At 39.2% G+C, this 16706-nt stretch overlaps 1 pseudogene; it reads left to right on the top strand.

Annotated features, from left to right (window-relative positions):
• Positions 1 to 462: 462 nt before the first annotated feature.
• Positions 463 to 16071, top strand: LOC138842503 (tigger transposable element-derived protein 1-like; annotated as a pseudogene).
• The last annotated feature ends 635 nt before the right edge of the window (positions 16072 to 16706 follow it).

Raw genomic sequence — 16706 nt, 5'->3', positions numbered from 1 at the left:
TCTCTGTTTCTTTTGGATGATTTTATAGAAGCAAAATTACAGGTATACCTCATTTTATTGCACTTCACTTTATTGTGCTCTGCAGATATCGTGTTTTTTTACAAAGAAAAGGTTTGCGGAAACCCAGTGTTGAGCAAGTCTTTCAGCACCATTTTTCCAACAGCATTTGCTCACTTCATGTCTCTGTGTCACTTTTTAGGAATTCTCTCAATATTTCAAACTTTTTCATTATTATTAGATTTGTTATGGTGATTTGTGATCAGTGATCTTTGATGTTACTATTGTAAAAGTTTTGTGGCACGACAAGCCATGCCCATGTAAGACGGCAAACTTAATCAATAAGTGTTTGTGTGTGTTCTGACTGTTCCATCAACCAGCCGTTCCCTCATCTCTCTCCCTCTCCTTGAGCCTCCCTGTTCACTGAGACACAATATTGAAATAAGGGCAATTAATAACCTTACAATGCCCTCTAAATGTTCGAGTGAAAGGAAGAGTCACACCTCTCTCACTTTAAATCAAAAGCTAGAAATGATTAAGCTTAGTGAGGAAAGCATGTTGAAAGCTGAGACAGGCTGAAAGCTAGGCCTGTTGCACCAAACAGTTAGCCAAGTGGTGAATGAAAAGGAAAAGTTCTTGAAGAAAATTAAAAGTGCTACTCCAGTGAACACATGAATGATAGGAAAGCAAAACTGCCTTATTGCTGATATGGAGAAAGTTTTAGTGGTCTGGATAGAAGATCAAACCAGCCACGAGGGCTTCCTTGGTGGTGCAGTGATTAAGAATCCGCCTGCCAATGCAGGGGACAGGGGTTCGAGCCCTGGTCCGGGAAGATCCCACATGCTTCAGAGCAACTCAGCCCATGCACTACAACTACTGAGCCTGCACTCTAGAGCCTGCGAGCCACATCTGCTGAGTCTTTGTGCCACGACTGCTGAAGCCCGCGTGCCTAGAGCCCATGCTCCACAACAAGAGAAGCCACTGCAATGAGAAGCCCACGCACCGCAATGAAGAGTCGCCCCCGCTCACTGCAACTAGAGAAAGCCCACAGCAAAGAAAACCCAACGCAGCTAAAAACAAAAACAACAACAACAAAAAGAAAAACCAGCCACGACATTCCCTTAAGCTAAATCCCAATCCCGAGCAAAAGCCTAACCCTCTTTAATTCTATGAAGGCTGAGAAAGGTGAGAAAGCTGCAGAAGAAAAGTTTGAAGCTAACAGAGGTTGATTCATGAGGTTTAAGGAAAGAAGCCACCTCCATAACATAAAAGTGCAAAGTGACAAAAACAGACACAGAGATCAATGGAGCAAAATAGAGAGCCTAGAAATAAACCCATGCACTTATTGTCAATTAATCTATGACAAAGGAGGCAAGAATATACAGTGGAGAAAAGACAGTCTCTTCAATAAGTGGTGCTGGGAAAACTGGACAGCTACGTGTAAAAGAATGAAATTAGAACATTCTCTAACACCATATACAAAACTAAACTCAAAATGGGTTAAAGACCTATTTGTAAGACTGGATACTATAAAACTCTTAGAGGAAAGCATAGGCAGAACACTCTTTCACATAAATTGTAGCAATATTTTTTTGGATCTGTCTCCTAAAGCAAAAGAAATAAAAGCAAAAATAAACAAATGGGACCTAACTAAACTTAAAAGCTTAAAATATCCAACATCTATAAACAGCTCATACCAACTCAACATCAAAAAAAAAACCTGATTAAAAAAGTGGGCAGAAGAACTGAATAGACATTTTTCCAAAGAGGAAATTCAGATAGCCAACAGGCACATGAAAAAAAATCTCAACATTGCTAATCATCAGGGAAATGCAAATCAAAACCACTGTGAGATATTACCTCACACCTGTCAGAAATGGCTATCATCAAAAAGAACACAAATAACAAATGTTGGCGAGGATGTGAAGTAAAGGGAACCCTCGTACACTGTTGGTGAGAATGTAAACTGGTGCAGCCACTGTGGAAAACATTATGGAGGTTTCTCAAAAAACTAAAAATACAACTACCATATGACCCAGCAATCCCAATCCTGGGTATACATCCAAAAAAACAGAAACACTAATTCGAAAAGATACATGCACCCCAATGTTCACAGCAGCCTTATCTACAATTGCCAAGCTATGGAAGCAACCTAAGTGTCCATCAACAGATGAATGGATAAAGAAGATGTGGGGTATATATATATATATATATATATATATATATATATATATATATACGCATACACAATGGAATACTACTCAGCCATAAAAAAGAATGAAAATGTGCCATTTGTGGCAACATGGACGGACCTGGAGGGCATCGTGCTAAGTAAGATAAGTCAGACAGAGAAAGACAAATACTGTATGATATCACTTATATGTGGAATCAAAAAATACAACAAACTAGTGAATATTAAAAAAAAGAAGCAGACTCACAGATATAGAGAACAAACTGGTGGTTACCAGTGGAGGGGGGAGGGGCGCTATGGGGGTAGGGGAGTAAGAGATACAAACTATTAGGTATAAAGTAAGCTGCAAGGATATATTGTACAACAGAGAGAATATAGCCAATATTTTATAATAACTATAAGTGGAGTATAACCTTTAAAATTTGTGAATCACTATCTTGTACACCCATAACTTATATAATATTGTACAGGAACTATACTTCAATTAAAATGTTTTTGAAGCTTTTAGAATTGAACAGTGTGAAGACTGAAATTATAAAGTGAGTAGCATTGTGGGGGAAAAAAAGTGCAAGGTGAAGCAGCAAGTGCTGATGTAGAAGCTACAAGTTTTCCAGGAGATCTAGCTAAGATTATTAATGAAGCTGGCTACACTAAACAGCAGATTTCCAATGTAGATGAAATAGTCCTCAATTGGAAGAAGATGCCATCTAGGACTTTCATAGCTAGAGAGGAGAAGTCAACACCTGGCTTCAAAGGACAGACTGACTTTCGTGTTAGGGGCTAATGTAGCTGGTGAATTTAAGTTGAAGCCAGTGCTCATTTACCATTCTAAAAACCCTAGAGCGCTTAAGAATTATGCTAAATCTACTCTGCCTCTGCTCTAAAAATGGAACAAGAAAGCCTGGATGACAGCACATCTATTTACAACATGGTTTACTTTATATATATATATATATATATATATATATATATATATATATATATATATATATATATATATATATATATATATATGGAGTGCACTGTTGGGACCTACTGCTCAGAAAAAAAGATTCCTTTCAAAATATTACTGCTCATTGACAGTGTACCCAGATGCTCTGATGGAGATGTGCAGTGAGCTTCATGTTGTTTTCATGACTGCTAGAACAACAGCCAGAGTAATTTTTACTTCTAAGTCTTATTATTTAAGAAATATATTTTGTCAGGCTATAGCTGTCATAGGTAGTGATTCCTCTGATGGATCTGGGCAAAGTAAATGGAAAACCTTCTGGAAAGGATTTATCATTCTAGATGCCATGAAGAACATTCATGATTCATGGGAAGCAGTCAAAATATCAACATTAACACGAGTTTGGAAGAAGTTGATTCCAACCCTCATAGATGACTTTAAGGGATTCAAGACTCAATGGAAGAAGGAACTGCAATGGAGTGGAAATAGCAAGAGAACTAGAATTAGAAGTGGAGCCTGAAGATGTGACTGAATTGCTGCAATCTCATGATAAAACTTTAATGGATGAGGCATTGCTTCTTATGGATGAGCAAAGAAAGTGGTTTCTTGAGATGGAATCCACTCCTGATGATGATGCTGTGAAGAGTGTAGAAATGACAACAAAGGATTTAGAATACTGCATAAACTTAGTTGATAAAGCAGTGGCAGGGTTTGAGAGGACTGACTCCAATTGTGAAAGAAGTTCTACTATGGGTAAAATGCTATCAAGCAGCAGTGCACACTACAGAGAAACTGTTCATGAAAGGAAGAGTCAGTTGATGCAGCAAACTTCACCACTGTCTTATTTTAAGAAATTGCCACACCATCCTCAATCTTCAGCAACCATCACTCTGATCAGTCAGCAGCCATCCACATAGAGGCAAGACCCTCAACTAGCAAAAAGGTCATGACTCGCTGAAGGCTCAGATGATGGTTAGTTTTGAGCAATAAAGTATTTTTAAAATAAGCCAAGTACATTGTCATTTTTTTAGACATAATGCTATTGCACACTTAATAAACTACACTATAGTGTAAATATAACTTTTATATGCACTGGGAAACCAAAAAATTCGTGTGACTCGTCTCGCTTTTTCGCAATATTTGCTTTATTGCGGTGGTCTGGAACCCAACCCACAATATCTGGGAGGTATACCTGTACTGATTTATAGACTATGCACATGAAAAAAATTTGGTAAACAATTGCCAAGTTGCCTTCTAGAAAGTTTGTACCATTTTAATTTCTACCATCATTTTACAGGAGGGCCGTTTCATCATGCTTTTGATAGTATTGAACATTATAATTAAATTTCTACAAATATAGTAGGTAAAAAATATTTCACTGTTCTTTTATTTTTCTTTGATTAGCAGTGAGGTTGAATATTTTTTCAGCTATTTTCCATTTTTTTCTTCTATGAATTAGTTTCTTATGTCCTTTGACCATTTTTCTTAGTGTATTTATGTTTTTTCTTACTGGGTTGTTAGCTTTTTGCATAAGTGATGGTTTTTACATGCTTTATATATTTTTAATATGTTAAATGATTAATATTTGTTTTTATTTATTATATATTTCCTAGTTCATCAAATGACATTCATGGTGTTCTCAGACACACAGAAATTTTAAAATTTAAAATCAAGAACCAAATCTTCTTTTTATGTAATCATGTTGTTAGCTGTTTATAGTATGATTTCTTACTTTATATTTATACTTAGAAATCCCTTGTCAGTCAGAAATTAATGAAATTATAATTTCGGGTTAGTTCTGCCTTTAAAAATAGTTTTGTTCTTGTCATTTGACTCATTGATTCATCTGGCGTTTACTTGACATTATGAGATTATATTATAAAATACGGTTCTAACTTGATTTTCTACAAATAGTTAATTTTCCAAATCCCTTGTGTTAGATAAGCATCCAATTCCTATTGCTTTGTGATTCCTTCTTTGTCATGTTTGAAATTACAATATATGCTAAGGTGTGTTTCATGGTTATCTGTTTGCTCCTGTTGATCTTTTATTTACACAACATATTTTTTATTGAGTACCTATACTTACTATGTCCCAGACCCTGTGGCAGGCGCTGGGACATATAAAGGTGAACAGGAAAGGCACCCTAAGCCCCATAAGGACAAGGACCATCATACTGTAAGAGTGTGTTACCACCCCATTGGGTCTAGTTCAAGTCTTCTTAACACTTTCTATTTTTTTTCCACTTGCTTCTTAACATGAAGTTAATTTGAAAGCCTTTGAATGGTAGAGAAAAAGTCCTCTTTTTCCCCTAGTTCCTGCATGGCATCTTTGCCAGGGCCAGACGGATTATAATAGGCCCTGATTGGGCCCTGATTGATTGGGGAAATCAAGCAAAAACATTTTCTGCTCCTTCCCTTCCACCTTGATTTAGCAAAGGCATAGATTTTCCTCTTCAAGATGGAGCTATGGTACATGAGACCATTAAACCAAGAGTCAGAAGACCTGGGTTTGAATCGTGATTATGTGTTCATTTCATGACCTTAGAAAAATGTCTTTACTTCTTGGAACCCCAGTTTCCTCATCTTTAAAGTGGAGTTAATTGTACTTGTCTTATAGGAATCTTTGAAGATGAAATGAGAATAGGTATTAAAACTCTTTGAAAAATGGAAAATGTCACAGAGATATAAATTATTATTGTTACTTTTAGTCAAACTAAAGTACAAATAACCTGAAAGCGGGGCTCACGTCTTGCTGCCTTTGTGATCACTTATCTAAGCACACTATTTATTTAGTACTTTACTCATAGGGAGCTCTCAGTAAATACATAAATAAATTTCCCTGCTCAGGAGGTGGATGTTCTCACATAACCTGATGAAAACAGCCCCTGCCCAGGAAATCTAAGCAAATAACTTATTATTTGCTATGGATTTCAGTTGCCTTTAGTAGCTTATATAAGCTTCCTGCTATCCCAGAGTTTGGGAACCAACTTAAATATTGTCTAAAAGAATAGAGAGGATCTATAAGATAATACATTAAGCCTTTGACACTTGAGAGGGATACCTCCCTAAACCCTCAGAAATCTCCAAATTGGCAAATACTATAATAGTGTACACTTTCCATCGTTGAGTACACTAAGATGTTAACTAAAATATTTTGATCAGAGTTTTGGTGATACTATAAATTTGCTGCCCCCTCGGTCTTGAGTCAAACTGGTTGGATTTTGCTTTCTCTTGGGAGGTAGTCTTTCCTGTTAGCTCCTTGGCCTGCCCTTAAACAGACCCCAGCCGCTTCCTGATTTGCCTGAATCCCGAATCCAGAATGAACAGAGCTTATGCCCAATTTGACATCCCTCCTCAAACTTGGAATATTTTCTACCAGGAGGACAATTCAAAGACCTTAACGAGGTGAGGTAGGTGAGGCCAGATAAATAGCCAAAAGGTTGAGGAGACTTGAGAACTCCAGCTGAAAAAAATGGGTAGCTACAGTTCATCTGTCCTGTCAGAGTTTTAATCTCATTTTACAGATGAGGAAGACTAGGACTCAGGAATTTTTAACAACTTGCCCAAGGTCAAAAAGCTGATGTAGTCAAAGAGCTGATGGAATCCATATTTCAGACTCCTAATCACCTTGTTCTATGACAATGCCAAGGGCTCTTTTGAATATCAGTTTTCTTCCTATTAGGTGCTCGATAAATATCCAGATAAGTTCAGGAATTGTAGGGAACAATTTAGGCGTGTTGTGCAATTGGAAGGTAAATTTTATTCTGCTTCAAGTGTCTCTGTGAACAATGAGGAGAAGTAAGCAGCCGGTAAGCAGTTAGGGGTCTGGACAGCTGAGCTCCACGCTGGCAACCTGGTGACCCTGAGGATTCTAATCCCTGCAGCCTCATAGCACCTCCACTACTATGCTTAATTAATTCCTGCATCTGTCAGTAGACACCCAAACATCTCCAATCCTCATGCTGATAGCATTTGGTCTAAAGAGAAATCTGGACTGAGGAGGTCCTGCCTGAAGTCCCATCTAAGAAGGGGGTTTAATTTTGTTACTGCAATATCATAAGGTTCTTTTATGCATCTCTTCTCAGCAGTGCTTGGCCTATTGAAGATACCAAATGTGCCTCCCCATAATAATACCCTTTCCGCACCCCCTGACCCCTGTCATCTGTCAGGGGGACCCCATCTCACTTCCCTTATTCCCTTAATTAGGGTAAGGGAGGTAGGTACATCTTCTCATCAATGCCAGCCCTCCTCTGGGAACCAAAAAACCCACTCAAGGTTTCCCTTTATTCAAGTTTGGAGCCACAGACCTCTACCAAGCATTGCAGGGATTATCTATTTCCCGTCAGGACCCATGCATGGTTTTCATTACAGTTCACTGAAAACACCTTTTGGCCAAATACTAAAAGGCCAGTGTTAAAAAATCATATTAAGTCAAAGCTGAAGCCAAAGCTGAACATCGCCATCATAAAATGAACTCCTAGATCATAAGGATAAATCTGAAAATGTACCAAAATATTTATTATGAAGAATCTAACAGTGAACTTTCACAAGATTGACGTTATGATTTTTGTTTGTTTGTTTGTTTTGTTTTGTTTTTGTTTTTTATTTGCAGTTCGTGGGCCTCTCACTGTTGTGGCCTCTCCCGTTGCGGAGCACAGGCTCCGGACGCGCAGGCTCAGCGGCCATGGCTCACGGGCCCAGCCGCTCCGCGGCATGTGGGATCTTCCCGGACCGGGGCACGAACCCACGTCCCCTGCATCGGCAGGCGGACTCTCAACCACTGCACCACCAGGGAAGCCCGCCTAGATTGACATTATGGATCAGAAACATGTTTCAGATCATGACAGTGTTTTCTCAGGTACTATCAGCTGCGTGATTGATCGTGTGATCACTATAATACACATTTATGGTACCAAATGGATGCTCACTTTCAAATGAAGCTGGTGGATAAGCAAGAGATTTTGAGGCTTTTTCTGTCAACATAGGATTCTACTGGGGGTAAGGCTGCCACCATATTATTAAGCCTTCCCTTCTCTCTACTAGTAACCAGCTAAGGATAAGGATATCTATTCCTCATCTGTTGGACTTGAATTTTGGTCATGGTGATGCACTTTAGTTGAAGCAGTCCCCCTCAAAAAAGCTCTGTGCATTGCTTGAGAAAGATGTTTTCTTAACTGTTCAGAAACAGTCTTACATGTTATCTTGTTTAATAGTATAAATGATAGCACTGAAAACAATCCCTGGAAAGATAGACTTATGATATAGTTTAATCTCTATTATTTGGCTTTGTATTTAAATTTTTATAAAATGCTTGCTGGTTTAGAAAGGAATTAATCTTCTTCATTAATTTATCAACTAATACTCTCACTTAATATGGTATAAACTGTCAATCTATGTCCCTACTTATTTAACTATTTGAAAATTCTTACTAATTGTCTTTGAATATAAAATTAACAGCTTTCACATCATTATTAATTGTGGTAGTATTTAACTTTTGCGAAGATCAATATGCATTTATACTTCAACAATTTGAAAGAATTTCAATATGTAAAGCACATGAGTTTTTTTTTTTTTTTTTTTTTTTTTTTTTTTTTTGCGGTACGCGGGCCTCTCACTGCTGTGGCCTCTCCCGTTGCGGAGCACAGGCTCCGGACGCGCAGGCTCAGCGGCCATGGCTCACGGGCCCAGCCGCTCCGCGGCATGTGGGATCTTCCCAGACCGGGGCACGAACCCATGTCCCCTGCATCGGCAGGCAGACTCTCAACCACTGCGCCACCAGGGAAGCCCACGTGAGTTTTTTTACTCCAAGTTATATCTAGAATGCCTACCTCCAAATACATCTAGAATTTTGATGTGAACATTCTGATAATAACAATAAATCAGAATTGTATGTGTTATTCATTCACAAGTGTTATATTGACTAAATATTAGGGTAATCTATACCATCACATGACCTTTGATTACATGCAAATATAAAGATACCAGAAATGATATGTGTTTATTTATTTATTTATTTTGCCTTCCAAGGGCCAAGACAGATGCAGATTTTGCCTTTATTTCGAGTCCAAAGCCTAATGTTGGGTACATCCTTAGTTTCAGCTTAGATGGTTTTAGGATCAGGATTTGAACCAGTCCTCCTTCACTTGACTTTAATATTCCAACTCACTATGTTTCTACTACTTCCCTTGTTTCACAGCCACACCTCTCACCAAAGGTCTTCCCCTTTCCCTCCTATTTCCACATTACTCACTCTCTCATTTATGCATCAAAGTTCTCTGAACTTGTACAATGTGGCAGGCAGTGTGCTAGGTCCTGGAGATACAGCTAAGAACTAAACATTCCCTTCTCCCAAGCAGCTTCTACTCTAGAGGTGGAAAGACAGGTAAACATGGGATTGCTAGATATACAGTATGTGATTAATGCTATGGGCCAGGAGAGCACACGGTATATATATATATGTGTGTGTGTGTGTGTGTGTGTGATATTTATTGCTGCTCAACAAATTACCCCAAAACTACATTATCTCATAGCTTCTGTGTGTCTGGAATTTGGGAATGGCTTGGCTGGGTGATTCCAGATCAGGGTTACTCATGTCACATGACTGGGGCTGGAGGATCTGCTTCTAAGATGGCTCACTCATGTGGCTGTTGGCAGGAGGCCTCAGTTCTTTGCCATATGTGCCACTTTATTGTGCTGCTTTAATGTCCCCATATGGCAGCTGGCTCCCACAGAGAGAGTGGTGAGACAAAGAAAGTGGGAGAGAGGATGAGAGGGAGAGAAGGAGGGAGAAAGAAAAAGAGAGAGGCAGTGCTTTTTATGACCTAGTTTCAGAAATTGCACACCATCACCTTTGCCACATTTTAATAGCTAGAAGAGAGTCACTAAGTCTGACCCACTCTCAATGGGAAGGAAATTAGGCTCCACCTTTTGAAGGAAGGAGTGTTAAAGACTTTTTGGACATATTTTAAAACTACCACAATTTGTGAAAAAATATCTGTAAGAATAAATGCAACATTTTAAACAATAATTATCTCTAGGTGGTGGGATTAAGAGTTATTCATTTATTTGTATTTAAAATGTTTACATGGACATGAATGTATTAAAATAATACTGTGCACATTTTTTAATAGACCACAAAAATGTTATATAGTGTTGACATTGTAGAATGCTGAACACATTTCTTGAGACATTCTCAGTGGATACTTAAGATGATGTGGCCAGAAATAGTTCCATGACACAGAACTTCTGAAGTGCATATCACATTATCCCCAGTTGATAAGTGATGAAACCAAGACATAGAGAGGTTAATCAAGGTTAACTGACTGCCCAAGGTCATGGAGTAAATAAGTGGTATAGATGAGGTTTGAATCTAGGTAGCCTGGTTCCACAGTCCAAGCTCTTAAACTAAATGAAACATCCACAGTGCATAGTGGACTGTATGTAATCGCACTGTAGATGATACAAACAATAGCTCAGAGAAATGAAAGAGCCAGAGCTGATCTATTCAGGCAAAGCTTCATAGAGGAAGCAAACAGTGAGCTGTGTCTTGAAGAACAAAGTGGGATTTGGGTGATCTAGGGATGACATTCAAATGAGGGGAGTAGCCTGGCCAAGGTCCAAAAAAAGGGTTGAGAAGATTGGTCCTGGTAAAGTAGAGAGGTTCCTGGTGAGTTGGGTGAGTTAAGGCAAAATGGAGTGCGATAGGGGATAAGGATGGAATGCCAGATTCACAGAAACTCTGGCTGCAGGCAAGAGGGTTTACCCTTAACCTATGTTCACACACAGACTTAGAGATCTTGGTCTCTTGCCACCAGGAAGAAACTTCGAAATTTTCTGGCCCATGCCCTTTATTTTAAAAATGGGAAACTAAGACCTGTAGAAGAAACCAATTCACTCACTTCCCAATTTTATTTTAACTACTTATTCTATTATGGTTAGGAATTGTTGGAATGTTAGGACATTTTTTTTTCATTTAAAGTCCTTAATTACTATATTTTTACCATTAAAATTTTTTCTAATACAAATAATAGTAAGTTTTCTAAAATGGACCACTGCAGGTTATAGCTTATTCCATCATAACTGAACTTATTCCATCGTAATTGAACTTATGTGTGCTAGACTAGGACGCTGCCGTCGATGCCATCAATGCCCATCTCCAAAATCACCCAGGGCATTTCCTGTTGATGTTGGAGGTATATTTATTTGTTTATTTGTTTATTTAGTACAACATGTTCTGGATACAAAGGGGTTTTCAAACCAGATATACAAACCTGTCCCCAAGGATTTAGCAGTTTATGGCCCATGAAAACTTGGAATTCACCAAAATTAGATCTTTTCAGTGGACATTGGTATCTTATTACTCTTAGAAGTAATTTCCAGGATGGAAAGTTTTAAAATATCCAAATAACAAACGATACCATATTTGCTTTCTTTTCTTCTGTTTATCAAAGTTTACGTTGAAATGGAGACCCTAAAGAGCTGAGATCAGTTCTCCATGGTAGTACCTATTTCACACCATGGGCTCTTACATGATGTCATGTTAATTACCTGGAAAAACTGGATGAAACAGTTCTCTTCCCTTTGATGACTCATGATAACTGGTGGGTTTTATCCTGCTCTCCCTGTTTTTTTTCCAGCAAGGATCCAAAGAGTCTGCTACAAATTGGATATGGACTCCAAGTCCTGGATCACTTCAAGTCCCCTTTTTCAGACTGAAGATCAAGGTAATTCAGAGTATGCACATAAGGCCCTGGGAACTGAACAGGACATCTTTACTTTGCTGGTAACTCCCAGGATACCAGCACTGCCTTGTCCATGGGCTGTAGTAGTTACCAAGAGTGAATTATAGTTTGCTCTTTGCACCTCCAGTCTTCTTCCTCCCTCCCTCCCTCCCTCCCTCCCTCCCTCTCTCTTTTCCTTCCTTCCCAGCAACAAGGTAAGAGAAACAATATGCAATTATTGCGGGGGCAGGGGGACTTCAAAGCCAGTCAGGGAAAAGAACTGTATATGTGACATTATCAAAGAGGTTAGGCCATTAGCAGGGCGGTTAATGTACCCAATGGTATCTCTCATTGAGGGTCAAGTCTCCTTAGTAGCTAATGCGGGCAAAATTATCTTCAAGCACCCATTAAGGCGCTCAGATAAATGCCCAAGAGAATTAATTCAATGGCTACCTCTACTTGGGAACAATGTTCTCCTATGACCCAGACCTTCTTACTCAGCCACAGGGCTAGCCTCTCTTAGGCGACTCCTCTGGCTCAGATCCACTTCCAGGTCACTGCTTGGCCTTTCACTCTTCTCACTCTTCCTGCCCTTTTGAGGACCTCTATCTTGCTGAGCTTCCTTTCTTCTACCTCGCATCATTCAATCAACCTAAATTGTCCCCATTTTGTGTTACTTCACAGGCTTTTTATTGAGTTCCATTTCCTCTGCATTTTTCTGCCTCTTTGATTCTTCTTGATTCATAATTTTTATTCTTTAAAACTTCCCTACTATGGTATTTTTAAAAAGACAATTGTCCCTGCTAATGAAGATTAAGTTGTGGTATATAAGATACACATCTAGCAAATGTTTCCCAAGGACACCATATTTGATTTCCCTCTCCATACATGTTTATGTGTGAATCTGTAAATTCATGACTTTATTGTGGAGTGAAATTAGGCTGTAGATGTTATATCGGGGGGAAAAACATTTTAGCTCAATACGTGGTTATTCAATTATAATTTCTGTCACATATTAGTCATATTTCTGCTAAGAGAATGCTGCTTTTTATAAAGCAACCCCTCAAATTTTGGTAGTTTACAACAACAAGCATTTTTTTCTCACTATTGGGTCTATAGGTTGGCCAGGGAAGCAGCAAATAGGTGTATGTGATTGAAACACACACGTGGGGAGGGTGTCAACAGGAAACAGGTGAAAGAAGATTAGATTGACTAGGTAGGCAGGTGACAGGTTTAGAAGGGCCTCATGCAACAAATAGACAATGAGGAATCCCAGAGCTTTTAAAGTAAAGAAGTGGCATGATTTTATTCTAGAGGATAACACTGATGCTGTGTGGAGGGTGGGCTGAAGCTGGAGTTCCCTGGAGTCAGGTGCCCACCTGGGAGACAATGATATGAGTTGAGGCAAGAGCTGGTGAGCCTGTGAAATAGGGTCTGGGCCATAAAGATAGAGCCCAGAGCCCAGACACTAGAGATTATTTTCAGGAGGCAAAATTAGCAGTCTATTAGATGTAGGGAGTAAGGAAGAGGAGAGGCTAGGATAAAACCCAGGGTTCAAGGGTCATCTGGGAAGCGAGTGGTTCAGCCCTGGAGAGAGTAGATGAATACAGAAGAAACAGGGAGGAAAATGAGACCCCTGGCATCCAGTGCAGACCTCTCTAGTATGTAATGGGACCAGTACACCAACTTGTTTCCTTAGCCACTGAATTAGTTCAGAACGTGGGAGAAGTAGCTAGATGACGACAATGAAGATGATGATGATAACAATTGCCATTGATGTTGACAATGAGCTAGGTGCTATCTCTTTCCATGCATTATCTCATTTGATCCTCACAACAATCCTATGGAATATCAGTACGTTTTAAAAAATTTTATATTGGAGTATATTTACTTTACAGTGTTGTGTTAGTTTCAGGTGTACAGCAAAGTGATTTAGTTATACATATAGATATATCTATTCTTTTTCAGATTCTTTTCCCATATAGGTTATTACAGAGTATTGAGTAGAGTTCCCTGTGCTATACAGTAGGTTCTTGTTGATTATCTATTTGATATACAGTAGTGTGTATATATTAATTTACTATCCTCATTTTGCAGATGAGGAACCTGATGGATAGAGTTGATGAGATTCCAAAGGCACACAGCTGATGAGTAGTAGAGCAGAAATTTGATCAAGTGTGTCTGTTTCCTTTGTACTTCCACTTTGGTGAGGTGATTGTAATCCCAAGCCTGGACTCATTCAGGTAGGGCTATGCCCAAAAGGATGATTTCACACTTTTCTGAAGTCCTCTTGAAATAGTCTGGGTCTTATAAGTCAGTGCCGTTCTTTTACACAGTCATTGACTGATTGATTGCAGTGGCTTCATGACAATCATCTTCATAGTTAATAAAGTTGACCCCTGACATGAGTAGCATTTTTCACTTCATAAAGATCTTTCACATGCATCTTCTCATTCGTTCCTTACAAAAATGCTGCAGATGTTATGATCACCAACGGTTTGCAAACTCTTTCCTTAAAGGGTCTGATTGTACGTATTTTAAGCTTTGTGAGCCAGATGCTGTCTCAACTACTCACCTCTGCCCTTATAGCATTAAAGGAGTTAGAGACAATACATAAATGAATGAGCATGTCTGTGTTCCAATAATGCTTTCTTTACAAAATTGGGTGACCAGCTATATTTAGTCTTTGAGCCATAGTGTGCTAACTCTTATTCTAGATGAATGAGCTTCCATTCAAAGTGGTTAAATGATCCTCCCAATCTCACACAACTTACAGAAGCAGAAATGGAACTTAGGTCTCTCTCTTACTTTATTCATTCTGCAAGTATTTGAGTCCCTATTATGTGTCAAGCACTGTTCTAAGTACTATGGGTAAAGAAGGTCCAGATTCCCATGTAGCTTACATATTTTAGGGAGACAGATGAGGAACAAGTACATGAGCAAAGAAGATAACTTCAGAAAGTGAAAAGTGCCATGAAGAAAATAAAACAGTGTCGAATAGAGGCCGACTTTAGCTGTGGGAATCAGAGAAAATCTCTCTGAAACAGAAAAATTTGAGCTGCAACCTAGAGGAAGAGAACAAGTCAGTTACACAGAGATTTGGGGAAGATTTGTTCCAGGCAAATGGCATAGCTAGTGAAAAAAACAGTGTGGCTAAAGTGAACAAGGGGGTGGGGAAGATCTGAGAAAGAGGGGGGAAATAAGGGCAAGAATTATAAGCCGTGACAAAGAATTTGGATTTTATTCTAAGTGAAGTGGGAAGCCAGTGCTGTTTTGACTATAACATGCTGTTCTTAAATCTCTTTGTGTTTCCTCTGATGCCCAAGTATGTGGCACATGCTCTCAGAAAATATTAGTTGATCGATGGGTTCTGTGTCTTAGGTTCCTTCAAGGCATGAAAGACCCATCAGTATGCTGGGATCATTGACGACCTTGGCAAGGGGACATGTTTAATAGATCCTCTCTCATTGGAGGTTTCCAAGAAGGCTGTGCCTAATACATTTGTCCAGGGATAGCACGGCAGCCCTTTGTTCTCTCCTGGGACAGTGCTGGGCACCATCCAGACCATCTGCTCTGGCCCAGGTTCCCTGGCCATCGGCTCTGCCACCATTTGCCAAAACACTCCAAAAGCCAGGAGTGGGATGTGTCTGACATCACAGTTACTTTGTCAGGATGAGCCATCCTAGTGAATCAAGAGTTTTGTGGTGATTTAGTTCTAATTATACAATTGACCAGCTGTGGCTAAGTTTTCTGTCTCCTTTTTCTCATCTGTAAACTTTTGGGCCAGTGACATGAAATTATGTATGTTAAAGACCTGAGCCAGAAAGTGCTCAGTGAAAGTCAGTTCTTTTCCTTTTCCAGATGATCTGGTATTTAGTGATTACTAGCTAAGTCCCATGGAAAGTAGTGATTCATTTGAATCTTCATCTTATTAGGGCTTTAAAAAGTACTGTAGAATTACAGGAAGCCTTAAAGTAATTGGAAACATTCTGAATCAGTTTGGTCATCTCTGAAATGACTGACTTTTCAGAGAGGATCATCGTGGTGGATCCTGTGATGCTCCTCTGCCTAGATCCCCCTTCAGTGAAGGACAGGTTGTTGCCAGCAGTCAGCCTTCAAGGTCAGCACCTTCAGAGATTGCCTCAGGCTGCAAAGAGCAGCTTCACCAAGGCCACTCCCTTCTCAGATGTTCCTCTTCCAATTGCTGATTGAAAAGACATTTTAACAATCCGACTATCTTGACCCAAAGAGGGAGAACTCCGAAGACTCTGACCTCCTTGAGAGAGGGTTAGCTGAGGCCGTTGATCTTGCATCACAACCCAGCTTCTCCCGCTATTCAATCCTGCTGCCCTTTCCTTCTTTCCACAGGTGTTTATCCCAAGATTACTCCCTAAAAAACATTGTGCATGTTAAACTCCATCTCAAAAGCTTTCCAGAAAATCCAATTTGTAACCATTTTGTATAGGTGTTTTGCCTTCTTAGCATTCCCGTGACTGTCTACTAGTGAATCTGGTGCTCATGTAAAGTACTTCTCTACAGTTGTTAACATTTTATGTCGTGTGTTTCTCTGAAAGGGTATATGACCCATATATTCTTTACAAAAGACCTTTCTTCCATAAAGTTTACAAAAATAGCACAGAGAAGTAAAACATTCACTCAAATACCTGGAACCTATAATTTCTCCGACTAAAAAAATTTTTAATTTTTTTGACTTAAATTTGGTTACTAAATGCCCAATTATAAGGCATGACTGACATGAGATATATATCAAATGAGAGATTAATCACAGAGTTAGCTAATGAGGTTATGTATCACATCACCACGCCAGGGAAGGAGAAGGAAATACT

This window comes from Globicephala melas, chromosome X (genome assembly GCF_963455315.2).
Source record: "Globicephala melas chromosome X, mGloMel1.2, whole genome shotgun sequence".
In the NCBI taxonomy this organism is placed as follows: domain Eukaryota; kingdom Metazoa; phylum Chordata; class Mammalia; order Artiodactyla; family Delphinidae; genus Globicephala; species Globicephala melas.
Note: the sequence above shows the minus strand (reverse complement) of the source record. Positions and strands in the feature narration are given on the sequence as shown.